The 27459-nt window shown below is 39.3% G+C and overlaps 1 protein-coding gene and 1 long non-coding RNA gene across 10 annotated transcripts in view; one reads left to right on the forward strand and one right to left on the reverse strand.

Annotated features, from left to right (window-relative positions):
- The window catches only part of ZFHX4 (zinc finger homeobox 4), a 180790-nt gene extending 155124 nt beyond the window's left edge, over positions 1-25666 (reverse strand). For 5 of the 8 annotated variants that reach the window (XM_081013241.1, XM_081013243.1, XM_081013242.1 and 2 more), the window contains exon 1: positions 25188-25666. The gene's annotated coding sequence lies outside the window, so the exon portion shown is untranslated. Of the gene's footprint in view, positions 1-2079; positions 2193-3425; positions 3576-22928; positions 23444-25187 lie in introns of those variants that run through there. The other 3 variants (XM_081013237.1, XM_081013238.1, XM_081013239.1) reach the window with 3 other exon arrangements.
- LOC308481369 overlaps positions 23465-27459 on the forward strand; it is a 37250-nt gene continuing 33255 nt past the window's right edge. The window contains exon 1 of one of the 2 annotated variants that reach the window (XR_013988589.1): positions 23465-23741. This is a non-coding gene — a long non-coding RNA (uncharacterized lncRNA). The remainder of the gene's footprint in view (positions 23742-27459) is intronic. The other variant, XR_013988590.1, reaches the window with a different exon arrangement.

Here is a 27459-nt window from a genome sequence, read left to right on the forward strand (position 1 = left end):
TGGTGAGTTGCCCATCTTTCAACCAGTGCCTCAATCAACATCTCTCCCAGCTTAGCAAATCATAAGCAAGCACTACTGATGAAAATCCTTCAATCATTTCTTGCAGGCAGGCATCTTAGACCATAAACTCCCTTTGTCGAGAACAAGATGCACTTTATAAAAGGCATATCAGTTTCTGGCAGCAGAGCAAAGCACCAGAAAGTTGGGCACACACTAGTTAAAATTCTGCTTCTCTTGTTTTTGGGGTTGGGGTATATGCAAGGACACTGTAGTAGTAGCTAGATTATAGCTTAAACCACTCATTCCTTGCAGAGCTCTCCACTTGCAGAATGATGCCACTACATACAACAGCTGAGTGATCTGAAACTTTAGGGTTTATTTTCAGCCTATGATACAAGCTTACTCTTGCTATTATGAAGTAATCCTCATCATTTCAGAGATATTTGTCATTAACTTTGCTAGTTGTACAAGCCTCAGTTTATTAGCTACATTTCCATCCAACAACAGGAATTGGAATGATTATAGAATAAAAAACTTATTTGAACTATAGTAAGTCTTTGTATTTTATTTGGACTGTTCATTTAGAAGAAAAAGATGGTCTCATGTATCAGACATGATAAAAGCAATCTTTCTCCTCTGAGTATGATTTAATAGGGTTTTTTTTTCCATTTAAAAAATTAACAAGGAAATGCAAAGGTAGCAAAATATTAAAAAGTGTAGCCACTTAATTAAAAGAAATAAATGTAATCAAATATAATCCTAGAAGCAAACCATCAAAGAGAGAAGTGATCTGTTTAAGATACATTAGAAGATTGTCATAGTGCAAAAATTAATCAGAATTAGTTTTGGTATCTGAGGTGGCTCAACTGACAGACTAATTGCTCCTGAATCAAACATCACAAAGCTTAGTGTGTAATTTTAATCATTGATGAGCTCCAGGTTAATTATGCTCATGGCATGCATACAGTCCAAAATTCCTTTGAAATAAACTGATCACAAAAGCATGAAAACCTAATAATTTTCTAATTAGCCCCAAAATGGGCATGTTTACCTTTGCATATGCCATTTTGTACAACCAATACATGCATCCAAGTAGACAATGTATTCATAAAGTCTACCTAAAGCGGTCTAGAAAAAGAAATCTTATATCAGTGTTAAAGTAACTATTCCATCTTCCCCTGCTTGCAAGTATGAGCTAGGATGCAGGCTGAGAAATTTCCAAAACTAAATGTTAAGGAATGCCATTATGTTTATAAGAATAATAAAAGAATAAGTTCCACAGTTCTTATGCCTGTAGATTTACATTAGGACATTTGGAACCAGGATCTGTAGTAAACAGCAGTTTAAAAGTATTCCAAGAATGTGCCATGCACACAACTATGCATGTTATACCTAAACTGGGCTGGTGTTTAATATACATGGAATAATTCTAGGCAAATACAAATCTGGGCTGTCGGTTATCTAATCACCATCTCAGAAAGTCTTTCAGCTACATTTCCCCTTTTGATGATTTTACAGGAACTGATTTGAGGGGTGGGGATTATATCCACCAATCCCCCGCTAAACATAGAGTAAATAGTACGAAACAACAAGTAAGTCCGTCCAGGTAATCTTAACAGTTGCACGCCAACTGTCAGAAACAATGACCACAATACACAACAACTGTAATATAAATCTTTTAGTTCTTAGCTGCTTATCATCGATGTTATATCAGAGGAAGTTGTGCAGTGTGTACATTAATGAACAATAAAATGTTAGAGTTGCTGTATGCATCAGGTGCCTGAAGATATACGAACTTTATTAGTATAACATCTTCAGCATCAAAGTGGGCAGGGCCCCCCTCTATTTTGTGCTCTAGACTATGTACACTAACCTAAAATAGTATTTTTCTCCCTCCCCACTACAACATAAAAGATTTCAGCCCATTTTATAAATTAAAACTTAAGCTCTTTGTTTCACATCTGTCCTTAAGCACTAATAAATGAACTCAGTTTTCCTCTGCAATACAAACATCACGAAAAATAACAAGAAGAAAGCATTTTTAAAAAGTTGTTATCATATGAGTTCATAAATACGCACCTGCTAACCTGCTTAGTATGTTAAATTGTGTCAGCAATTCACAAGGCCAATGACTTGGATCGTATAACTCCTTTTCTTCAGAACAGACGGACAATACACCAAAAACCTGCGTTACTAACCTCTGTATTCCTCCTGGAAAAACTCTTCTCTAAACTCTGCTCAGCCAAATTATAAAACCCACCTACAGCCAGCTTTGCTAATGAAAAGGGGGTGCTTTTCTGAACAATAGGAGAATTCCTCTGCATTTAGAATGCAGAGTTCCCATTAGAGCTAAGAATCAGAAACGCCAGTTTACCTCTGTTTTTTTAATTGATATTGTCCCAGCCCTCTTCTACGGTCCAGTGAGACAGTGTTTGTGAAATGATTAAAAAGAACGTGATCTGATCAAGAGGATAGAATAATGGGAAAGGAATGCTAGGTTAGCCACAGTGCAAAGTGCTGGGAAAGAAGACCAAGAGACTTCTTAGCCTATTGTTTTTATTCCCATCTGCTCTTTAGACATCTTAGAACACTTTGATTATTTATTTACTCTGCTAAAAATGGGTTAAAAGTTGCTCACTTATATCAGAATTTGGGAACAAGTTGCAAATCACACACTCACGCACACACACACACACACATGCACACATATATATAGAAAATAAATAAAAATCCTTGAATTATATCAAGTTTCCAAAAGGTCATCACTGTCTCTGCTGTGGCCTTTTCCCCATCCCAGATCCTCTATCAATATGTCATAGTGAGTTAGGCAAAGACAAAAGAGAGGCTCAGTGTGAAAACTGCACATATATCTAATCCTGACAAAGCAATGAATAGGCCTTCACAAGTATAATTATACTTGTTTATTTGTTACCACGTACGGAGAGCTGATGAAAAAATCCATCAAAGTGGTATTATGCAGACACCAAGAGCTTCTTTTCTTTGGTTGCTAAAGCCACATTGAGGCTTAAATTCCTTATTGTTAAATTCAGAAGAAAGGGGGGGATTTTGGTTAGACTTTTTTTGCATCAGTTGCTGACAGATCTTTTGTATACAGCGCTGTATTATTAGATGCATTAGCTAGAGGCTTGCTCACTCAGCTCACTCATTTTAGACCATACAGGAATCCATAATTATAAAGTACTGTACAGAGTACCTTTTAAACAGGGTGTGGCAGGCATTTGGCTGACCACAAGTCAAACAGATTTAAAAACAGTCCATTTTCTCACAGTTTGGGTATTTAGAATATCCAAAGACAGGTAAAACTACCTGCACAAAAGTAATGAATGTGCATTCTGAGAGAAATGTTAAGTGTCGAACTGAATATTGTTTTAGATAGTACAAAATATAGTAGAGAGAAAACTTACCATGCTGCTTCTATAATGGAATTCTAGCCTAGCTGCATGTGGGAAGCTTTCTGTACATCCATCTAAAACATGCTTCCAGCACATGAACGAAAACCCTGAAGAACCAAAGTAGCCATTGAAGCAACTGCAACATACTGTGGCAGTTGTATGATACAAGGAAAACATTTTTCAGACCAAAAGTACTAAGTAGCCATTAGACTCTAACAGACCCTAAATCAAACAGCTTTACAATAGTATGATTTGAGGGTCCAGGGTTGGGGGAAGGGTGCCAAATATGCTTCCCCCCCCCTTTCACAGAACAGAATTATATCAAAGTAAAAGCAATATGCATAGTTAATGTCTTTGTGAGCTTTCCAATTTAAAACAGAAAAGCTGTAATTTTTCTTTGCTGGCAATCTGGAAACACTCTGGAGTTAATTACAGCTGATTCAAAGTGAACGACACAAACAAAGACCAGTCTATGTCCAGACAATTATACTGCATTAACCAGCTTAGAGCTTCCTGCTGATGTTTCAGGGCTCTTCTATTACACCCTTCTACCTTCCCAGCACGAAAGAAAATGCTTCTGCAAGAAGGAATTAATGAAGAGAACTGCAAAAGAATGTGTGACGACCTCTCCTGACACGGCAAAAACTTTCCACCCATGTCACGACAAAGGGGAGAAGGTAATTAAGTTTGAATAAAGGGATGTAACCAAATATACCGTGCACTTAAAATAGCACTTTAAAAAGAAAACTAGAAAAGTTTGCAAACTGAATCCCAGACTGGCTGTTCAATCACTATATTGTTTCAACGCATTCTCCTTTATCATCCTTAAAGGCTATCTTTTGGATTTTTAATACTAATATTCTAATGCAAGCTCGTGTGACTGATGAGCTCGTCCTCCCTCTCAGGATAGTTTCTTTGTTTTATATACTGAAGAATCAGTGGGAGAGCATACACGATAGCAAGATAACAGGCTTTGGAATTTTTAATTTAATTATAAGACTGAAATACCATTGCTTTAGTCTCCTGTATTTTCTCCAACGGTTTCCATTAAACCACAGCAATTGCTCTCCCTTTGGGGCAAGACCAGCAGCTCTCCACTAATCAAACTACTGCAGAGTATGCCTGATTTCTCCTGAGAATCATTTTATAACAAAGGCCTTATTTCTTATATTATCCTTGAAAACATTTAACCTGCAGATTCAGAGTTCAAATCATGTGGCTTGGTCATTAATATTTCACAGTGACGTCAGTCCAGAAAGTGAATCATGATAATTGACAATATCTCTTTCTCATGTTCCTTGTTTAGCTGAAGCGCTGGCATTACAAATGAAGTCTAAATACTTAACCTACAGCTAAAAGTCTGGAGTTTTGAAAACACTTCATAGAGCAAAGCAACTTTTTCCTCATTTCTTTCTTTTAGACAAAAGTGCACCTGAATGGCAGTGACCTAGTGAGCTTTAAGCAGTAATCACTTTCCTTTGTCTTATCTATGCAAAGTAGGATTAGGGTAACAATGATGACTGCTTAATCCCTTTGATTTTCCTTTACTAAATAAATATTAATCTACAAATCAATCAAGCCCTTTATTGTATTGCACACAACATACTCCATGAAAGGTTATGTAAATTACAGTCATTTTTACAAGCATGTTCTGAAAAGAGCTCCATGTTTCTCTTTTCACTCCAAAATCTGTATTAGATTTGAAAGTTCAAGTTAATAATCCTGCCCAACACAAAAGCTTAAGCACCACAGGATCAATTAGGTCTTATTTATTTCCTTTAAAATCCACTACATTTATTATTTTGGAATTTATTGGTCACATTTACTATGTTTATTCAAATATCAATGACCTCCATTTGTAAAACCGTCACAATTTAATCTATTTCATTGCATCCAATATTAATATACATCATATACTGTGCTGCCCAATCCTAATCATATTTACTCAGAAGTACATACCACTTACTGAGAAGTAAGTACCACTGAAATAATCAGATTTTGCCATCAAGTAAGCATGCATAGGGTTGAAGCTTTAAAGGACGTTAACAATTGTACACGTTAAAAGAGAAAATATATTGCTTTCACCTGTCACTTAAATTAGCAATTTTCTGTGCTAAGAATGCATACTAAGACATAGATTCCATTTGGTTGAGTGAGGCATGTATCTGAATACATATGTTTAGGGTCAGAATGAACAAATAATTAATATCTGAAGCTGAAACAGCAACGCCTTCATAACTGTATTTACTATGTAAATATGAGACAATAAATATTTTGACATAATTGTCTATTACCATCCTAATATACTTTATAAATATCATAAACTCTTTTATTCAAAACCATTGCAGATTTGATTAGGCACACAGGTTAAGTTTACTAAGACTAATAATACACAGAAGAAAAAGAAAATACTTTTTAAAGCATTTAGTGCTATATAACAATACTGTAGTAGTTTTCTTCCAAAAAATAATTATCAGATATTTAAGTAAGCACTGCAATTCTTGCGTAATTAGCAATACTACAATGCTAGTAAAGATCATAATGGAGCAGAATATAGAAGAGGCTTTCAAGTACAATACAGAAGATTGTACAAAATGAAAGTAATGATACCACTTATGACTGGAGCATTGCCATACTTAAGGAGCAAGTCCACAAGGAACTGTTCCTGTAGAGTCCCTAGAAATGAATGAGAGTTGTGTTCAATGGCACAGGTTTCAGTAGAACCTAACATATGCCACTGTGCACTGGACTGTAGCATTCAATATGATTTCATATTAGACATCTAGCCTGTCACTAGAATAAGGTTTTAAACAAAGCTTAGCCATTCATAAGCCACCTATTGTTCTAGAATAATCTAGTGGCAAATTTTGTTTGGATAGTGAAAGATCAGCTGGGACATTTGTTTTTATTATGCAAAGCCTCTTGTCATTTTTTTCCAGCGCAAGTTAATTTGACTGCTCTGCATAAGTGAAGTGAACAATTCAGTAATTAACTTTTGTGTTTTAAAATGTATGAACTTTAATTAGTTTTCATTATAAACAAACAAACGTCAGCTGTAATTATGAGCTCCTTGCTTTAACTACATATTATCCCTTTTCAAACAAACTTGATGTCAGACAAATTAAAATCAAGGAGCCAGCAATTTTGAGTTGAATTTTACATGATCTGTCAGTAACTTGATTACTTAACTTCAATATCATTACATGAAAAGTATTTCTGTAAAAATAATTACAAGAATTCCAACAGGAGACAGATTTAATTGTATTGATTCAAAAGATACATGCATATAAGAACCGCATTTAAGCAGCAATGCTATCTTAAATCTACAGTTACCATTCCAATGAAAATAAAAATGCCCCGGTATAAAAAAGCCATTTTCGAGTGATATCTGCTAATACCAGATACAAAACTAACTAAAATAGTTCTTTAGCCCATCATCTTTATACTTTAAGCAACAAAATATCAATGTGCAACAACTTCAAGGCATAAAGACTTGGAGGTTTATTTACTGACTAGTGTATCTATTAAGACTAGGAACAAGTGGAGCTGTCAGGGCATAATGAAGGTAAATGATTAGTTAGCACTGAGGCTGAGCTCTTCTTCAATGCAATAAGAGTTAATTAAAGTTTACCACCAAACATCAACCAAAGCAGGATGTTGATCAGGTTTCAGCATTAAGTGCAAACAGACAATGGTTGGCAGCAATTAGTACAGCTATCAAATGACATGCAACAATAATTATACATTTAAAACATCCCAGTGTCTGGTGGGGAAGGAGAATCTAATCAGTCCCCTTTGACTATGCATACCAAAAGAGCAGGAAACAGGTATCAGATATTTCACACTGTAAATCAATAGAACTGAACATACACACCCAAAAAGTACACAAGTATGGTATCTGAAAATAACATGAAACAGAGGAAATGTAGAGACTACTTGTTACAAAGATAAGTTCTGGTTAGACAAAATAAATTACTCTGCTGATAGAGTTCAAAATGGCACATAAGAAGGCAGGCAAGTGCTTAAGGTTTAAGGACCATTGTGGCAATTTTATTCAAAACTCCTACACGAGAGGCAAGGTAACTTGGCAGGTCCAGTTCTAGCTGTTAAAGCTCACTGTCACAGATGGAACACTCTTGAAAACGCAACATCTAGCTGCACAACCAAAGAAACGTACACCAGAACATAGATATTACATCTGGTTGGAATCAACGGCATATTGCATGAACAGAAATACTTTTCTACTCATGCAAGGTGCCCCCCCCCAATTTTACTGATTCCTTCATCCCACTGCAGCTGGTCAAACCATATCACACACTATTCACAAGAGTCTCCTCACCCTCAAAAGTAAATTTTCCAGGGCAGTAGGGAACTGCATTGAGGAGGATGGAAAAAAGTTTCATTGTACAAGTGAAACTCTGATCACACTTCTGGTTCCAACTAAGCCAGCTCCCAAGGTGCTGTTGCAAGCCGTTTGCTTACAAATGCATGCAGTCAGAATCCTACTTGCTCTTAATCCTACTTGCTCTCAAACCTGTTTTTTCTTTCAAACCGCTTGGCTTAAAAAAACCCAAAAAAACCTCTCTGCTTTTCACCCCTAATTATTGTTATTCCAACTATAAACAAGGTAGGACACAATCCACCTTTAGGCTCAGTTGCCAAAGCTAGTCCCTTTCTCGAATGAGGTGTTAGATTGAGTGGTTGCCAGCAATTCCAAACACTATTGGGTGGAAATGATTTTCTGAATTCATTTCAGTCTGGATTGTTGCCTACATTTGGAGCTGAAACTGCCTTGGCTGCCCTGATGGGTGACCTGCACTGAGAAAGCCAAAGGAAATGCAACTCAGTTGATTATTCTGGATCTATTGGCATTTTTTGACACCAGTGATCATTGTATTCTTCTAGATAGGTGCTCTGGATTGGGAATTGAAGACATTGTTTTTCAGTTGCTGTTTTCCTACCTGGAGGATGGATTACAGAAGCGGGCATTGTGGGATGTCTACCCCATAACTTTAATATTATGGGATGTCTAAGGATTCAGCTGCCCCTTATGTTGTTCAACATTTATACGAAGGTGTTGAATGAGTATTATAGAGCTGGATGTCATCAATATGCTGATGACCCAAGTTATTTCTTGGCAAGCTGAGTCAGGTGAGGCAGAAGTGCCAGTCTGATATTTAGAAACAAAAATAGAGTGGTCAAGGGTCAATAAATGGACACTTAGTCCTGAGAAGATGGAGGTGATCAGCAGTGGAGATGATCAGCGGTGTGTCTACCCAGGCAGCCAAGTGTGAATTGTGTGGTTCAAGTAGCCTCAGTGACATAAAGGATCTTCTACCATTTGAGGCTGATAAGCCAACTGTGATCCCTCCTAGTCAGAGATAGCCTAACCACAGTTGTTCATGACCTGGAAACTTCACAGATGGATTACTGCAAAGGGCAGCATTTGAAGACAGTTTGGAAACTGCAGCTAGTTCAGAACACTGAGCTGGGTTGCTGGTGAGATCTTTCACCAGAGTTCTTTTTCTGGGTTTCACTGCTGTCTGACATGCAGCAGGTGGCAACTGCAGAGGGACCCTTTTTGTGATGGTTCCTCTCCTGAAGAAGTCCTGCTTACAGACCTCACTACTGTCTTTTAGTCACCATGGAAAACGTTTCTGTTTTCTAGACTTCTAACAAGTCTTTAACTTCCTTAAGCATTTTTAATGCAATTTTATCATTTATTTCAGGTTGCCATCTTTTTCAGTTTTGTTGTTTTAGCTCATTGTTTTGATTTGATCTTTGAATGCTTTATTACTATCATATCATATCTTAGATTATCCTCCCCCCCTTGCTACACTGTTGACCATCTTGAGAACATATCTGTGTTGAAGGAGAGCAATATAAATTGTGTTAGTAAATAAATAAATGCACCATTTGTTTGGTCATTATGTTGGTCTAAACAAAAAATGAGGATAGAGGTTTGCATAAAATTTGCATAAGCTTGTGTGTGTTTGTGTGAGTGTAGATAGACACACATTTGGAAATAATTACTGTTTAAATTTAAATACAAAATATCTCAACATAGTGGAATAGATTCTGACTGGGTGACCTATGTGCCTGCTCAGTCTGCTGTTCTGGAGCTCACTTTTGATGGGCAACTTCAAAGTCTCCGCTTCCCCTTCTTATTGTTATGAACAGTATTGTGAGACAAAGATGGATAGCCAAAGGTGGCTAAATATTCACCATCAAGTTCCAGACATTCAGCTCTGACCATTCTTGAATCTATCTTCAGTCCAGAGGAGTGGAAAAGTAACCATCAGAAAACCATTTAGTAATAAGAATGAGGGCTAACCAGATGAAGCTATCTACTGCTGGCTAGCCTAACAAACATTATTTCAACTCAGCCCAAAGAATATACACAGCAGAACTGCTCAACGGTCACAAATGTTTGAGAAACAATCTACATGAAAATCTCCTGCAGGTGCTTTATCATTTGATCTCTGCAACAAGGTTGTCGCATTCTTTTCCATCAAGGCTCCTATGCTTTCAACTACTGAAATTCTAAAACTTTGGATAATTAGTCACTGCTGAAGAATAAATCACACTTAAGAGCTACCACAACTGCATGCTCCTGACGCTGTGCAGTTCTGAATATGAAGCAAAGGTGCATAACTCCAGGACAGTGCTTATGTGTTTCCGCTACGAAATAATCACCATCTGAACTGCCTCTTTACCTGTCACATTTCAAATGGCAAGCCTAGGAATTAGCATTTGGGCCCTGAAAAAGGCGACACACAATTGACATTAATTAAAGGTAAAGGTCCAGTCGCGGACACCTCTGGGGTTGCAGTGCTCATCTCGCTTTACTGGCCAAGGGAGCCAGGTCATGTGGCCAGCATGACTAAGCTGCTGCTGGCGAACCAGAGCAGCACACAGAAACGCCGTTTACCTTCCTGCCAGAGCGGTACCTATATATCTACAGTGGTACCTCAGGTTACAGACGCTTCAGGTTACGCGATTTCGGGTTGCACACTGCACTGAACCTGGAAGTACTGGAATGGGTTACTTCTAGGTTTCGGTGCTCGCGCATGCCACACTTTGCACATGCGCAGAAGCGCCAAATCGCGACTCACGCGGTGCTGCGGGTTGCGAATGGTGCAGGTTGCGAACGTGCCTCCCGCACGGATCACGTTCGCAACCCGAGGTTCCACTGTACTTGCACTACGTGCTTTTGAACTGCTAGGTTGGCAGGAGCAGGGACTGAGCAACGGGAGCTCACCCCGTCGTGGGGATTCGAACCGCTGACCTTCCGATCGGCAAGCCCTAGGCTCTGCGAGAGAATGGATAGATACTGAGAGCTGCTTCACACTTAAAAAATAAATGGTCAAAAAGGTAGTGTACGTGACTTGAGCTTCTTCTTTCCCTGCTTCTGTTATGACATAGGAAGTAGGGTGGGTTGCCCCTACTGCTTCTTTGTAACATACAAGTCAGCCTTAAGGAGGCCAGTCTCTCAACTGCCCTGGAAAAAGAGTCTGGGCTCCATTGGAGCCAGATGAAAGTTGGTTTGCAATATAAAGAAAGGGAGCTACTCCATGGAAATGTTTAGATACTGTGAATTAAAAATTCAGAGAGAGAAAACTATCCATAGGAAGTAAGAATGATAAATGTCATTCAACTCTGATGGTTCTTTTGTTACACTACCTCCCACAGATGTCCTAATAGAATTAACTCTCAACTGAAAGCTGAAAAGTCACTAAGATGCAGTTTCTCAGAATGTAAAAGATATTCTGCATTTTAACATGATGGCATAGAGCTAAACTAAACTAAACAATTGCTAAACTGGAATAAGACCAGGCTGTGATGTTGGATATCAGTCATTTTACTGGAACGTGTAAATTTGCATCACTAAATTTAGTTAACACAATGCCTCACTATTTTACAGTTATGGGGCTGCTGCCGAGGGCTGTGTGACAGAAATTATCCCTTCTTCCCCCACCCCTCAACAACAAACTTCATTTTCCCAACTAATTCTGTTATGCTAGGGATTTGTGCACAGAGTTTGCTAATCCAAGTATTTCCCTAGAGCTGCATTTAAGCTATAGCCCACTCCCAGCACAAAAGTGTCTCCAAAAGCCCTTTCGCCCCCTTCAGCACTCATACGCTCATTGGTCCTGACATTTTCACTTCAGCCATGACAAATGAGCTGATAGCAGTGATCAGATTGCACACAAGTACTGCTTTATCTAAAGACATATCATTAACTCTCATCACTATCTTCCACTATGATTCTTCTTTTGTTAAATTTGTTGTGAAAATGCAAGTCAGTTTTAACGTATCTAAACCTAAGTAAACACAAATAAGCTTCACTAAATAAGAAAAGGGCAGATATGGACAGGATCAGAACATGACTACTATTAACTAAATGTTTCTCAAGGGACTTAAGTAACTGTACTCAACCTCTGCCCTAGTGCAAACATGCCAGTTAAAAGTCTTCTAAATGTCCCTTCCCCCATTTTTAGAGACACATAAATAAAGTGAATCAATCAAACATGCCTAGTAAATTAGGGAACCAATTTTCTGACTCTTAGGATGACACTAGCTATCTTTTTGTAATGTAACTTCACTTGCATTTTCTATAAGTAAACTTTCTCATTTCAGCTTTGGTAAAATCAGTTCATCCCTCTAAATTAGCAATTGCAGCACCAAAGCTAAAACGTTATGAAAGAAAATCACTAGGTCCAGAATAAACAGAGCAATTTTTCCATCAAGGCAGAAGAACCTAAGTCCCAGTTACAGAGTTCTCATTGAATCTAGAAGCTTTGCAAAGTATTTGTTGTAACTTCTCCTAGCAATTCAACTGAGAATAAACATAGAGACAGAGTCAACTGTAACACAACAGATCTTGGGAATGGAGGTCATGCTTTGAGGTAAAGTGCTATTCACTTCTGGACCATGCAAGAAGCTCTTTATCCCTGTTCTTATTGGAATCAGTTCCCCTTACTAGAGCAAGAACAAAGCCAAGTGCTCATGTGTGGTTTATGAATAAATCAGAGGTGAGCCACTTTAAGTGCCGCCCGTGATTTTCCTGTTGACAGTGAGCACTTAAACAGGCTTCTAGGACCAGCAACTCCTGGCAATTCTTAATAGTTCCTAATCTGCACCCTGCTTCATTTCAGACAAGAAGTGATTCACCCTATTTTTCCTCAAGTCTTCACCTCTTGAATAACTTTTGTGCCACCTTCCTAGAAGCAGGACTGTCCCATTTCACATGTCAAAACTGCATAAATAAAGCAGATCTTATATAGGAAAATCAACTACTGCTAGTAAAATAAATAAATACTATGAATTGCAGCCCATGTAATTAACAAACTATTATACCACTTAAAATTTCAATCACAAACTATGCTAACATTTCTCATAATTCTTGAAATATCGAAGAATGAATATTGTAAATCCTTTTAATGTACTACTGTCAACTGCTTTTAAAATCAAATACAACATCCTGAGAACCCTATGTTTTAAATAACAAAAATGAAGAGTCGGGGCGAATGCTAACACGTCAGAAGATAGTCTTTAATTTACAGCATTGGTGACTAGGGCAAACTATTGCAACATACAAGAAATGAACAGAATGCTCTGAGCTCGTTTTATGGTATTTGACAACACCACTGATTTTAAGAATTAAGGTTCAGCACTGTAGTAATAAAACTAATGTTTGTATTTTAAGTTTTACATCTTAAACTATGATATTGAACTGCCTCTGAAACATAAATTATACTTTCAGAATGTAGCCTTAAGAGCTTTACTTCCCAAGGGTTTCATCACATATACAACAAACTGACCATCCTCATCACTTTGGCCCATGCTTTTCTACGTTTCATAAACTTTACACCACTGTGATGAATCAGAAACTGAACAGAACCTATCAAGGAGAAGCTTGAAGTTCCAACTGCATGAAAAAGACATCCTGATTCAACTATAGTAGATCAGAGTTTCACTTCAGTGCTACAAATACCGTTGACAGATCAAAGATTAAAAATAAAGGGACTTCACCAAGAATGTGCTTCATCTTCTTCAGAGTGCTGTAGCATTGAGAAAGAAGGGCCACCAATTCTATTCTATTTGATTGAGTAAAAAATGAGACTAAACGTGAGGCCTAACTGTGTCTCATGGACATGGCTGTAGCAGAGAGCCCAGACGTAAAAGGTCACACAGTGAAAGTTGTTCTGCACTTTCACCTAGATTTAACAACAGAGCAACTCTAGAAAAGTTTGGTTTTCTTTGTTGTTCTGAGTCCTTTGTATCTTGACCTCAAATTGGATGCAACAGAGAAGACTCTGCCTTTGAAGTTGTAAAGCAGATAATAGTGGGATCTAGGGCTGCCAGCTTTTTCTTGGCTCTACTCCTGTGCCACTGAGAGCAACTATGCATTCAGTTAAGTGAAGTTTTTCCTCACCATTTTATCTCTCTGCATGGGAAAAACTCAAGAAGACCATTTTTGTGTTCTCTTACAGAAACAGGACCAAAATCAAGTAGGATCGCAAGCTAGGTGTGGAGTATTGGTGAATCCACCAAAAGTAACGACCACTTACCTGCCAGATGGAGGGAAGTGGCAGTTGCGGTCCGGCATGGCTGCCACTGTAGGACAATATTTTGGCTTCAGCATGGCTGAGGGATGATACCATGTCCTCCTGCACTGGCCGTGCTGGCTGCTGGGGCTTGTCTGAGATTGCAGTCAATCACAAGTGAATGTGGGGGCACAGTTTAGGGAGTGGGCCAAAGGGAAAACTACTTCCCTTTAGTCTGCTCCCTGGTTATAAAAGCCAGCCATGCCCAGGCCTCAGCCTCAGTCATATAGGCCCACAATCTAGTCCTACATCGCAATACTGTATTACAAAAAGATGTTGAAGGCAAAGTGAATCTCAGTGATTCTAAATTGACTTCTAAATTCAATTATTATATTGTCACATACTAGGTTTACACTAGCATGAATGAACTGAATTTACAGCTAAAGAAGCAGGCTTTTGATTTTAATTAATTTTTCACGACCTTTTTAGACTTGAACTAAGCATACAAAAGTTAGTTTAAAGGCAAAACATGTCCTAAATATCACGTGATTTTATGTTGTTTTACAATATACAAATGAACTGCCACTTCCATTTATATGACAAATGTGTCTTTCCAGTGTCCACATGGTTCATAGGTGAATGAAACCTTCTTATCGCTACCTGAAAAATTGTAAGCTTCTATTCCGTTTCATTTTGATCTGGAACAATATATATAAATAAATGCAGGTTATCAACTCAAATAGGATTCGCCTAAGAATGATGTGGTGGCACTTTTTACTAACCCAATCAGAAGGAATTAAAAGCGCATTTTAAAAAAATCAACATCCTAAAAGATCTTCCTATATTGGAAAGTTAGAGGGAGGATAGAGGCCTACTACAAGGTTGCAGTCGACAGAAAAGCAACATGGTGGCAGAAGAAATAGTGGATATTTTGCATATTGCAAGGATGCATTCCTGCACACTGTACATCTTAAGGCTGGTGTTGAAACTTTTCCTTTCTAACCTATGATCTAAATACTGGTATATATATATATAGCTAGCTGTTCATTAAGAAGAGAGTTAGGCTGCATTGGCAGTGGTCAGCACTGCAGACTCCAGGCAATATAGTATGGAACAGCCTCTTGCGTCCAAGCTTTGTGGCAAGAAGGACCAAGGGAGTAATAAAGTGAATCTGTAAACACAGAGGATGGTATGTGTAATACTTAAATACTGTTGCAACTGCACACATTTTTATTCTATTAACACCTGGTACATCAAGCGTTAACTAACAATTATCATACAACTGATAATTCAATTGTATGGATGTTAACATACAATTGTTAACATCCCTTGTCTCTGTCTCTTCCAACTTTAAAGGGTGTTTGTTTGTTTGTTTGTTTGTTTGTTTGTTTGTTTTGGATTTTCCATCATGTATAAAGTTTAGGATAAAATATCACAGAGATAGTAATCACTTGGCTACATGTTCAAATCTACATCATAATGTGAATATCTGAACTCCCCTACATAAACAAGAACTGAACTATTAGATCATAGAATAATAGAATTGTAGAGTTGGAAGGGATCCTGAGGATCATCTAGTCCAACCCTCTGCAATGCAGGAATATAGGGATCAAACCTGCAAGCTTTGTGTTACCAGCACTAATCTAACCAACTGAGGTATCCAGTGTTGTACTGTCTTTCACTGATAGAAAGTAAACCAAACAGAAAACATTTGTCAAGCTGAAAACAAGCTAGAACTGATCCAGAAAACATAATGGGTTGTCTCCTAGATAAGGTCTCTGCTGCAAGATGTCCAACCAAAGCGTATCTGTTCTTTCTTCTTATCTGATTCTTGTGTGTTTGCCAGAAACAAGGGAAATGATTCTTCAAAATATAGTCACATGATTTAGTCGACGGTACACCTATAATCCAGCAAAGGCCAGGGTTCAAATCCTAACGTAGTCATGAAGCTCAATGGATGACTCTCCCAGACTAACCTACCTCACAGGATTGTTTTGAGAATAAAAGGAGTAGAGGGAGAACAGTGTACTGTATGCCATTTTGAGCTGCTTTGAGGATAGCTGGGATAGAAATGTCATAAATAAATTTAATGAGGTGATCCTGGAAGGCAAGTGGGAAGAGAGAGAGAATGGAAGAAGAAACCAATTTCATGATGCAATAATTGGGGGGGGGGGGAGGCCCTCTGCAAGTGAATACTTCAGACCTCTGACAAGAGTAATCTGTCCCTCCCCTAGCAGCCCACTAGGTGAGGATGAATAGGGAGGGAGGGAGGGAGAAGAGGTTGGCTTGTTCACATCTGTATTATTATTATTATTAAAAAAAATCCTTCCAGTAGCACCTTTAAGACCAACTAAGTTAGTTCTTGGTATGAGCTTTCGTGTGCAAGCACACTTCTTCAGATACACTGAAACAGAAGTTGCCAGATCCTTTTATATAGTGAGAAGGTGGGGAGGGGTATTACTCAGAAGGGTGGTGGGAATGGGAGATTGGCAGATAGCTGAGATGAGCCTGCTGACGACTCTTAACGACTGTAATAGGTCTAACAGGAAAAGGCAAGGGGTGAGAAGGTGAGAAATGGCTTAGTCATGTATAATGGGTTATTATTATTATTATTATTATTATTATTAACCTTCCTTTATCCAAATATCACAAGCGGTTTCCACAATAACCCCCCTGTCCATCCCTGTCTTTGGCCCCTCCTGCTGGTGGTATGTGGCCCACAACAGATTATCTATGCCATGATGTGGCCCTCAACAGAAAAATGTCCCCCTGCTATAGGGACTAATATTGCCCACCCAGTTCAGTGACAGCTATGAATGTGTTATGCCTGAATGTAAAAAAATTAATAATGTTCAGGCAGGTTTTAATCAGTTCCCAGAATTAGAAAAAACATTACAAACAAATTACATTACAAATATTTTTAAAGCTGAAAGCTCATTAAAAGGGATGTGCACATTAAATGTGTCTTAAAATGGTAAACATTTTGCTCATAAAACTCAGCTCAACCATTCTTCCAACATAATTCCTTTTTCTTCATTTTTTTTTTAAGTATCTCCCTCTAGACAACTCTAGCATTCCAATCTTTTATGACTGCAAACTTATTAAAGCAAAAAGAACAAAAAAGACTTAAGAGAACACTGGAATAACAAAATAATAAAATGTGCCTATTACAGAAGACTGTAATACATCCATATTAATTGGCATATCCTAAACTACTTTATATAGTCACAAGTAGACATTTTTCTTCTATAAGGATGGCAAGACTTAGATCTATGAAGACTATTGAACCTGACCATTTCCAATTTCCCCTTAATTATTATAGTAGTAAGATTTCAAAGCTAGCCATACATACAAACAAGAAGATGACCTCAGTTATACTCAGTGTGGTTTGCTTCTCAGTAAAAAAAGGTTTAAAATCTACTTACTTAGGAACACATTCTACTTTTCACAATAGAAGTTACACTTAACAGACATGTGCTGAAGAGTTTGTATTTCACTCTCTATATTCTCATGCAACAAAATAATTTCCATGCACTGTACTCAGAAGTAAGTTTCAGGCTGAGTTCAGTGGGGTTGTAAATGTACATTCCTACTGTATGGGCAGCCTGGATTTCTGCATCCTCAGTATGAATGCAGATGTCCCATCCCATAAACTACCATGAACCATGTGTTAGCTAGCAATGGTTGGGAAACAACCAGTTAGAACATATGTCGCTTGCTTAACAATATAAATTAATGTGTTTTAATTAACACATTTCCCCAAAGTTCTCAGAAAGCATCTTTTACTTTGAAGGTACATCAGTTTTCTTATTATTTTAAACTATGTTTCAAAGATCCACAAACATTAGCAATAAATGTTTACAAAGTTATAAATAATTTTCCTGACATGAAAGCTTTATGAGTCATCTTAGATCAAACCTCTTCTGACAATATTTCCATACTAAGCTGTCAACTTTCTGCTATTTACAAATATTTACTTACTTTGTAAATGTGCAATAGTCCACCAAACTAGTTACATATATTGGTTGTATCCAAGTCATACTCAGAGTAGATCCTTTGAAATCAATAGACTTCAGCCATGCCCATTGATTTAAATGGATCTACTTTAGTATGACTTACTTGGATACAATCTATAGTCCTCAAATTGCACACACACACACACACAGGTTCCTTGAACAAACACATAAGGCAAGTTGCTATATGGTGCATTCAAAAGTATTTTTCTCTGATGACTTCAAATACAATTACAGGGATATGAAAAAGATACTATTTTACATGCAAACCAATAAATAATCATTTTTTCCATGCTACATCTGATTTACATATGTGCCATGGAACTAATTTTTAATTTGTAAAAGTGCATCAACACATAGAATACGTTAACTGTCCCGGTTACTGTTGAGAGCACATAATTAGAAGCACAGATCACATTGTCAACAGCTAACCAATTACAGTCATAGCTTTAGGCCTCCTCCTGGTCCCATTTAAGTCAATAGATATTTTATCACTGACTTTGCTAGGAGTAGGGACTGGGTCCTTAGTGACATGACTTACGACCCTACTGTAAACATATCAAAAACTGAGCACTAAAGCACACTAAGAATCAACCTCATTACAGCCTAATTTCTATCTAAAGTATTTTTTATCTATCGACAGGATCAAACTGATGCAATTCCTATTTTGTATCCTCGAAATGGGTACTAACCACTTAATACACAGTTCAAACACAGTAAAAAAAATTTAAAAAACAATTAAAACATTTATTAACTTAAAAACTATGCCTACATATAACAGCTTCAATAAACTTAGCTTATTACTATTGTTTGATGTACACATTCCTCTGATTTAAAAATATATTTTTTCACCTTTGCCCCTCCCCAGAAGCAAAGCCCTGAGAAGACTCGATACCCAATAGTCAATATTTGATTAGTCTGTAATGTTGCTACTACTTACAAACCTGTGTCTATCATCTTCTAGCTGCACCATTATCATACATATTCATCAGCATGATGATGGAAATTCAAGGCATCTTATAAAGTTGCTGAAATCTGAGCTTCTGCTTGTTTTCTCAAGTCTTGGACAAACATAACTTTAGGGAGAGCTGAGCAGAGGCATAAAGAAAGAGAAGCTTGCATTTTCATCTTCCTTTCATCTTAGTCATTCAGTCAACCATTCAGTGCCCTATTCAGCAGAGCTTTTCATTATGCAAAAAAATGCTAATCCTTTCCGATGCTTTCACACTTGTATAAACCCCCATTCCTTCCACTGAAAAGCAATTATATCAGTTTACCTTTCTGTCAAAAACAGGATTAATATTCCAAAACCCGAATCTCCTTTGTTTTTCTATCTTTTGCTTTAGGAAACTAGAGATTATTAGAAGATGTTTTCCTTAGAGCAAGAATACAATATTTTAAATATGATTCTGTTAAGCCAAAGAAGAAAAGGGGAGGGGGGGACTTCAGTTGCTGCGGAAACTCCTTTCAGTGACAGAACTGACCTTCCCTTTGCAGAGGCCTGAATAGAATGAGCCTCACTCTGGTCTATTAATCAGAAACAAATTATGAAAGAATGTGGCTGGACTGGTTGACACTACCCTGTCTTGGGAGACTCAGTAACAGCCTAGTAACAATGTCCTCTTCATGGGTAATGAACAGCCGTGACAAATGGGGGCTGAGAAACTATTTATTTGCATATGCAAATTGTCACACAAAGGAAACATGTACAAACAAGTGTCATTGTAAGGTGGATTAGGCAAACAACGCTTTCTTTTTAGGACATTCTGCAGCCCAGAACATTAGTCAGCACAATTAAACCAGTCTCCATGGAGACTAATGAAATTTCACCATGGTATGAGTTAAATTAGATAGCTAGTTATGTGTTTCCACAATCCAACTTGAAATCCATTATTGTCTCAAAACAATGCAGCAATTGTGCCAGGCTGATCTTTGCCAGCTCAACAAGCTCCAAAGTTGACAATTTGCATATGTTAATATAATTAAGCACTAATTACATGAAACCTGTACATATTCACATGCACTTTCCCTGGGCACTTTTCAATTTGAACCTTGGCCAAGTCTTTAACCCTTTGAATTATTTCGGAATAGGGAAGCTCTGCCTTGTGGGTACAGCCCCAAGGCAGATGCAGGAAAAGCTCTTCATTTATAAATACAACGCTTAACCTGGCTTCTCATATTTCCATCAACAGAGAGAGAAAATATTTTCAAATATGCTGGGAGAGAAGGCTCTCTAAAGCCCCAGCATTGCTACATTTTAAAAAATGAAAGCACTCAAGATTAGGCTAAATAAAATGTTACAGATTCATTTATTGTCACTGTCATATGTTGAAAGTTCAAAAGGGGGGGGGGGAGAGCCTGGATTTGATGTCAGTGCTGTGACAGCAATAAAAAAGGAATGAGAAGAGGAGAAAAAGAGCAGCTAGGAACTAATGAGCTTTACATAAATATATGCTGAAGCAATTAAGCAGTGTTAATTACTATGACAGCAGTTAATTGAATATAATTAGATATTTTAAGCCACTGACTAATGCACAGTTAAGATTAATTTTATTGAGATTAATTGTAAATAAGAATAGATTAACTGTGTTTTGACAGGCAAGGAGAAGAGCAGGACTCAGCACAGACCCCCGAAATCATATATTATTTTAATGTCACACCTCAGAATCATCTCAATAAACACGACTTTTCAAACCCAGACAGGAATCTTGAAGAAAAACAAACAGCTTGCAAAGATTAAAGAGCCTTTTGTCCTTTTTTCATGTACATTTCTTTTAGCAGACTAAATTAAGCGAGTCTAGTGTATGTTTTTAGGAAGGAACATTTCACACTGAATGGAAAAAATGTTCTATCACATACGAAATCAATGCAGCTGTGCGGAACTTGGTCCAGATGGTCTAAGCCTATAAAACAGCATCAAAATGATAGACAGTAGGGCCTTCCCAATATGCGATAAAGTCACAACCTTGTATGTGACCTAAATTTTCTGCCATGTATGGTTTCCTCCTTGATCGCTTTCCATTTTTAACTAACCATGAATATTCAAAAGACCACTCAATAAAAACTACCAATGCACATCCACTTTAAAAGACTAACATCTCAGTAAAAGATCCCTTTTCTTAATTAATTCAATGCAACTAACATCACTCAGCCTCAGTAGCAGACTTTTAATATCACTTATGTTAACTAGCTTAACATGCTTATTTTTAGATATTCTTCAAAGAAGACCTAAATAATACTCACTGCAAAATAATCCAAGCATGCTGGTGGTGTTGGGGAAAATGCATAAAAATGCAAACAAATCACTAACAAGAAAGAAGCCTCAATTGATTTCAAAATAAATCAATAAGTGATTAACACAATATTTTTAAAGCAACACAATGTATATATCATATATATGCATATATTCAATACCTTTTTATCTCTAAATTGAAAAGGGTTTTACAGTATTGCGCATGCCCCTACACTGACTATGAACTTCTTTGCAAAGCCTTTCGTCTTTTAGAGCGAAAATCCAAAAATGGTCTGTGAAACAAGGCTACAACAAGCCATTCTGCAGTGAAAGATTTTAAATCATCCAGCCTCTTCTAATAGACTTGAGACTTATTGAGGTAGAAACCATAAAAAATGAAGAAGGGAAATTTAATCCCTGAAATATTGATTTGCACATTAATATCATATAGGCAGAGGGCAATTTGGCTTCATGGAAATGACACATTGTCGACCCTTGGTGAAGTCAGAGCCAATCTAACTGCTGAACATGTCTGAATCTCAAGAGTTATTAAGGGCTTCCCTTCTTGCCTATATGACTTTTCTCCAGCCTACCAATGCAATCTTAAATGTATTATCTTTAAGAAATAATTGTAAAACCTCAGGGGTTTTCCAGTTAATGGAAGGAAGGCTAAACCACATCAGATTCTGAAATGCAACATTAAACCCTTGCAATCAACAAAACCACCTCAATTCTCATCCATCCAGTGCAGGATCTAATACTGTTATTAGAGATAATCAAATTCCATTGTGTAAATTTAGGCTCATAGTCAGAATAGAAGCAGTAAATTCTGCAATATTAAACAGTGATTTTCTCAATAGTTCTTTACATGGTCTCTGCTGGTGAACAATAAAATCTTTATATAAACACAACCTTATGTCTATTGTGAAAGATACAAGGGATGTATTCCCTACAAGCTTGCATTTAAGGTAGTATCACTCCTAATCCTACCAGCAGGTACTACCACCACTGCTATTGTGACTTATACAGATGGTTTACTTGACCTTTCTTTGTTCTTTGAGCAGATTTCACTTTTGTAGATTTATAAGTATTCTATTTAATTGGCCCTATATGTTCATTGCCATTTGAAGGAAAACAACTAAATACATGTTTACTTTGCAGAAACCCTTCAAAGCCCAAGGCAATGCCTATAGATGATGCTACAGCCACAGCATGTAGGTCCTACAGTATGAATATTCAGCCAGGCTCACTGAATAATCCAAGTGAGTCCCAGCTCTCAAGCCAGGTGCAAGAGGTTAAAAACAGCTGGCTAGCCATCTTTTATTCTGGTGTGCCTTCCTGCAGCCTGAAACAGCCTGATATAGATATACAGATAAACAGATATAGATATTCACTGTTGTTGCAAGGGTTGCTTTTTATTACAGTATTACAGTTACTGCAATTGTATTCTATTTTTTTTCTAGAATCCCATAGCACAGAAGAGAAAGAAATTCCTTCAAAGTAGCGTTGAATAGAAAATGGAACAATCATATTTTTAAAAAAATATTTTTTTCTTTTCTTCTCCAACCCTCCAGTCCTGTTTATTTTAAGTCTTTTCCATTGCCCCCTTTCCTATCTAGCCTTTAAAAAGCAAAGTCCCTTCTCACTTGCCTTGTTCTGTCAGTTTTGTCAGTAAATAGAAAGTAAAACAAGGGTTGATGGCACTGAGAGTGTTACATACCCAGACTGTGTTTTTGCATTGCTCTCAATGGAAGCGATCGATGCCCATGTCACAGTGGTGTCCCAATCGCAGCCAAGTCTCTGCCTCAATCTAACCAACAACAGGCAGGGCTTCCAAGGCTGCTGCTCACTACCTCTTCCTTCCATCCATCCACTGAGACATCCACCAAACTCTCAAAGAGAGAATAAACTACAATCTGCTCTTCAACCACCGCTCCTAAGGATCGAGCCACTGGAAATCCTTCCAAAGGGGAATCACAATTTCAAATATAAATATAGGAGATATTTATCCACCTTCACCATCATCAACCCTCTCCTTTTTTTTCCTCCTCTCTCTCTCTCTCTCTCTCCCTCTCCTTTGCCAGCTACCTGATCCTTGATTAAAAATGGAACAGGGTTAATAATAATATGAAAAAGGCGATCGGAATGGAGGAGAGGAAATGCAACTGTCAGATAGAGGGATAGTCAGACTTCCTGGGTGACCCTGGCGGGGTCTGGCTCAATGTAAATCCACCATCTTCAGCCTGGCAAGTTGTCTTTGGGTTGAGAGGCTTTTTTTGTGGTGGGGAGGGCGGGGAGGGGGGGTGTTATGTTTGCGATGTATGTCTTGGTACCTAAGGTGGAAGAAGAGGAGGAGGAGGAGGAGAACAGGAGGAGGAGGAGGAGGAGGGTGTGCGTTATTGAATGGGAGCGAAAAAGCCTCCTCGGGACGGCGCGGAGGCTGAACCCGGCTCGCGGAGCCTCCTCTCTCGGCTGGGCCCAGTGCCCCGAGCAGCCGGTGAGATCGAGACCCCCCTCCCCCTCCGGCTAGCAGGTAACAAAAGAAAGACATCAGCGTGCGCTCGGGGGGCGAGGGGCAGGGGGCTGGCGGGCGGGCAGGGCAGGGCAGAGGGGCCACAAGCCGCCAGCCGCCAGCGGTGGGGCAAAGTTTCCCGATCCCCATGTTTACAGGCGATGGTCAGGTTGCAAACGCAGGGAGGGGAAGCCGAGGCGCGCCTGCCATTGAGCCGCGGCGCAAGGAGAAGAGATGCACTCGAGGCGAGCCAGACCCGGAGCCGCTGCGGGAGAGGGCGAGGGGCGGACCGGGCTCACACACCGCATTGGGCCGGGTGGGGTGGGGTTGGGGGGGTGGAGAGAAGAAGCGATGGTTTTTTTATACATTAAAAAAAGGAAGGAAAAATTGGCCAGGGTCCGATCCCAACAACGCCGGAGCCCCAACTAAAGGAGGGAGAGAGCGGAGAGGAGGGGAAGGGAAGGGAAGGGAAGGGAAGGAGGAAGCCTGCGGCTGCCTTTTCACAAAGGAAAGCGGCGGGCGAAGCTGCCCCAGCCCCAGCAGGCAGCGGCGAGCGGAGCTCCTCCGGCGAGCCAGCTCCGCAGCCGGGTGTGGGCAGGCGGGGCGCAGCGCAGCGCGCTGGGGACGGGCAGCCCGGGGAAGCGAGCGGCGGTGCGCTCCTCTAACGGGCTCCTCGCCGCGCTGCCAGCCGAGGCACTCGCCCAGCCCGGCTGCCGCAAAGCACAGCACCCCGCATCTCCGGCGCGTACACACACACACCCAAACACACGCGGAGGACGGAGGGGCCCCTCGGAGCCCAGCGCCGTTCGCACACCCCGCGCATCGAAAGCCAAAGACGCGTCTCTGACCCCAAAGGCACCCCAAACTTTCCCCAGAGGCACCGCGCTCCGGAATCCGGGGTTAAAGGGGGTCGGAGGGGGAGAAGGGAACAGGGAGGCAAGTACTTTTGACAGCCGTGTCGTGGTTCCAAATAAGACCATTGCCCAGCTCATTAAAAGAAAAGGAAAAAAGGAAAGGAAAAAAGAGACACCACCGAAAAGATTCTCTTCCGCCAAAACGTCTAAGGTCCTTCACTTAATCCGAAAGTTACAGCGTGAAAAGGGGGGAAAAAACAACCCCGGACACCCCCGCCCGAGCCCCATCCACCCTCCCGGAATTTAAAAGAAAGGGAGAAAGAAGGAACCCCTCCTCCCGTAAAGCGGTACCTAAAAATGGGGAAAGAGGTAAAAAAGGGGGGCGAGAAAGGGAGAGATAGAGAGGATCTGGGGATGGGAGTGTGTGTATGTGTGTGTGAGAGAGAGCGAGAGAGTGAGAGAGGGAGAGGGAGAGAGGGAGAGAAAGAGGCAGGCAGAGAGGGAGAGCGAGAGCGAAATATCAAAGATTGTGCAAGATCAGCCTGGAAAGATAATCGATACTCGACCTAAATTTAACACAAACTACTCAATAAAAGTTAAAGAAAAAACTTACTTTCCATTTCCCCTCGCAGTTCTTGCTGGATCTTCGCCTCTCTGTTTTGTTTTGCTTTATTTACTTAACAGCTGATCACATCCAAGAAAACGACAGAAGGTTCATTAAAAAATAAAAAAAAATAATCCTCCAACTTTATTGGGTGGAAATAAAAATGATTGAGCAAGAAGTGGGGGGCATGGAGCGGTCCTTTGGGGTCCGGGAGTTGTTAAAGCATGTGGCGACCGCGGTCTCGCTGTTTGGTTGTGAAGGGGTTGGGAAAAGGAGGAAAGGAAATGAAAATCCGATATGTCTTTATTCTGCTAATTATTATCGTTTTAGCCCTGTTTAAAAAAATGGCTGATTAAGTTGAGTGCGCATGTCTTTGTGTGTCTATTCCCGATATGCACTCTGGGAATGAGAGAGAGAGGGGGGGGGGGAGAGAGAAAGAGAGAAGAGAGCGAGCGAGCGAGCGAGAGAGAGAGAGGTGTAATTAGTGAGGTGATCAACATTCTCCAGACTGCAAATGACGCGCAGCCCGGACTTACTGCCGCTGCTGCTGGGGGCTCGTAGGGGCTGCGGGAGCCACACCACTGGCCCTAAAGCAGAGCGGGCAGCAGGGAAGCAGCTCGTGGACACAAACACAAGTCTGCAAACTTCATTAGTAACACAGACACACACACAGACACACAAAGTAGATGGCTGGGGAAAATTAAAGAGAGAGAGAAGAGGCAGAGGGGAAGGAAAGAAGATTTGCTGTTCATAACTGCTCAGGAATGTGAAAAGATATGGGTGCAAATTAATTATTCCTCCCACCAGGGAAGTTCTTTCTTTCTCTCTCTCTCTCTCTCTTCTCTCTCCCCCCCCCTTCCTTTTTTTTTTTTTTTTTAAAGGAAGAAAATATGCCTGGGATAATGAATGTGGAATGCGCCTCTGTATGGAAAGAGAGTGAGTCTGAGATCGGAAATTTCTGCTCTTATAGCCATAGAGAATCATTTACATATTATTGAGGATTTATTTGCACACACATATTGTGCATACGGTGACATTATATATCTCTGCATCTGTAGCTCATGTATACACATATGATATATGCATTATTGCATATATACATGGCAGTTTAATCTCCCTGGTGTAACTGGTCCAACAACTCAACAAAAGTAAGTTTATAATAACAAACAGGATTTTTTTTAGTGTAATACCAGTAGTAAATAGGTTTTTAAAAAACAAATGCTACTCCAGCAGAACTACCTGCCTTTTCCCTATGGAAGCAAAAAAGAGAGAGGGTCTATATTTCTCCTTAGGTTTACCAGAGATACTGCTTTATATGAAAAGGAAGAGTTGTATTGGTCTATAGACAATAATCCACCGACACCATTATAAATAGAAATCTCCTAGAAATCTTCCCTTGCAAGGGACGGAAAGCAATCGCTTCTCATTTGAAAATCTAATTATCTTAACCTAATACTACAGATGTGATGTGAATATGAGTGACACTTTCATTAAAATATAATTAACTAAAAGTAGGAATCCAGATACTTTTAAATACCCCCTAGTGAAGATTAAAAATCATGTCTATTAAAAGAGCATCCAAACACACCGCAGGGACACCTACTCCCCCTCCCCCAACATTATAGAAATGGAAAGGCCAGAAAAGATCAGTAACTAAGACTTAAATATAAAGGATATTTACAATCCCAAAGACCCTGCGCAGGTGAACCATAACCTTCGTGCTGACGTGCCTTTGAAGTTCCTGATTCCTGGGATACACGTCAAAACCTTGTCTTAGGCCTTAAGCACTAAATACCAACAGAAAGGTTTAACACAATCCTCCATAAAAACAAGGTATAAATATGCATCTTTTAGGGGCCTTAAACCGTCCGATCTAGAGAAACATTTGGCAAATCCTGGAGCTAATACTAAGAGGGAAATATCCACCTGATGATGAATGAAGGGCCTGCCAGGAAAGACACTGTATAGGCCAGAGATAGGGAGACGCAATAAGAAAAACAGATGTTTTAAGGTCATGGTGAAGGTCCCTTAGACTTAGAGGAGGAGGAAATGCCCACATGGAAGTCCAGTTCTCCGTGGGTAACCAAAACATGGTGAAACTTCGTAGAAACTGAGTGGAAAGTAACCGCAGCCAGCAAATTTCAAGATCTGAGCCCAATGATTAATGTCAAAGACAGTGCGTAGAAGGCTTTTGGAGAGTAACTTGTTTTCGCTCGAGAGTTATACCTACTCATCAATGAAATAAAAAGGAAACAGTACTTGGGCATGTTTTGTGCGCGTA

This window comes from Podarcis pityusensis, assembly GCF_964106645.2.
Source record: "Podarcis pityusensis genome assembly, chromosome: 7".
NCBI classification, from domain to species: domain Eukaryota; kingdom Metazoa; phylum Chordata; class Lepidosauria; order Squamata; family Lacertidae; genus Podarcis; species Podarcis pityusensis.